This window comes from Cupressus sempervirens, chromosome 7, assembly GCF_028749045.1.
Source record: "Cupressus sempervirens isolate cs-2001-9-10 chromosome 7, ASM2874904v1, whole genome shotgun sequence".
NCBI lineage: Eukaryota > Viridiplantae > Streptophyta > Pinopsida > Cupressales > Cupressaceae > Cupressus > Cupressus sempervirens.
Window position 1 is genome coordinate 797,003,259 of NC_143124.1, and position 949 is coordinate 797,004,207.

Consider the following 949-nt stretch of genomic DNA (forward strand, 5'->3'; position numbering starts at 1 on the left):
TTAATTAATAATTATTAAATTAGAGTTACATTTAAATAACGAGCTTTAATTATTCTTATTAATTTAAATAATAAAGTATGCTTTAAATAGTGCTTGCACTAATTAATAAAGTGGAGGAAAAGAAAATATAAAAGAAGATTTTAATTAAAAAGTTGTTTAAATGTACATGAAATGATTAAATAATAAAAGTTTATTTTTAAGGAAAGCCCATTGCATGTTCAAAAATTAGAAACCCTAGGTAGAGAGTCAAACTCTTTATTAAGAGATTCAAGCTCATTTCTACACACACAGGTTTGGAGGAGCCAATTTTTAGAAAGATGGTTTTTGAAGGAAAAGCAAGATTCTTGATTGTTTGTGTGTTCATTATTTTAGCATCAGATCCAAGTAGGATCTTGTGGGTTTGTGTAGTAGTTGCCCATTCTTCAAATTTCTATCTTCTCCATGTCTGTTGTGTTTCTATTTTTAGAATTTCTATGGGTTGAAACCCTCATTTCAAAAAATTAATCTCCATTATAGAATTGTCTGTGATTTATTCTGAAACCTCGTTGTGAATTTATTGTTCTTGTGCTTCAAATTCTTGTGTCCTGAACATAAAATTAAAAACTAAAACACTATAATGAAATTGAGAACTCTATAAACAGTAATACTTAGAAAAAAATAAAAGCCCTGGTTGTTATTAATTCTTTATGTTTGAAAACCAAAAAAGAGAACTAGCAAACCTATGAGTGGAAATTAAACCTTTGTGTTTTAATAACCTAATGAATTATGATATTCATTTTTTTATGTACTTTATGTGACATGTGATTTACTAGTGTTAGGGTTTTCAAGTTTTGACTTAGCTTTGGTCAGTCAAGATGTTTAATAGAGGCTTGGGGGAGTTTTGTTGTGTGATGTCATGATGATGTTTTATACACAATCTTTTATACCTAATCAGGGTAATATGTTGTGT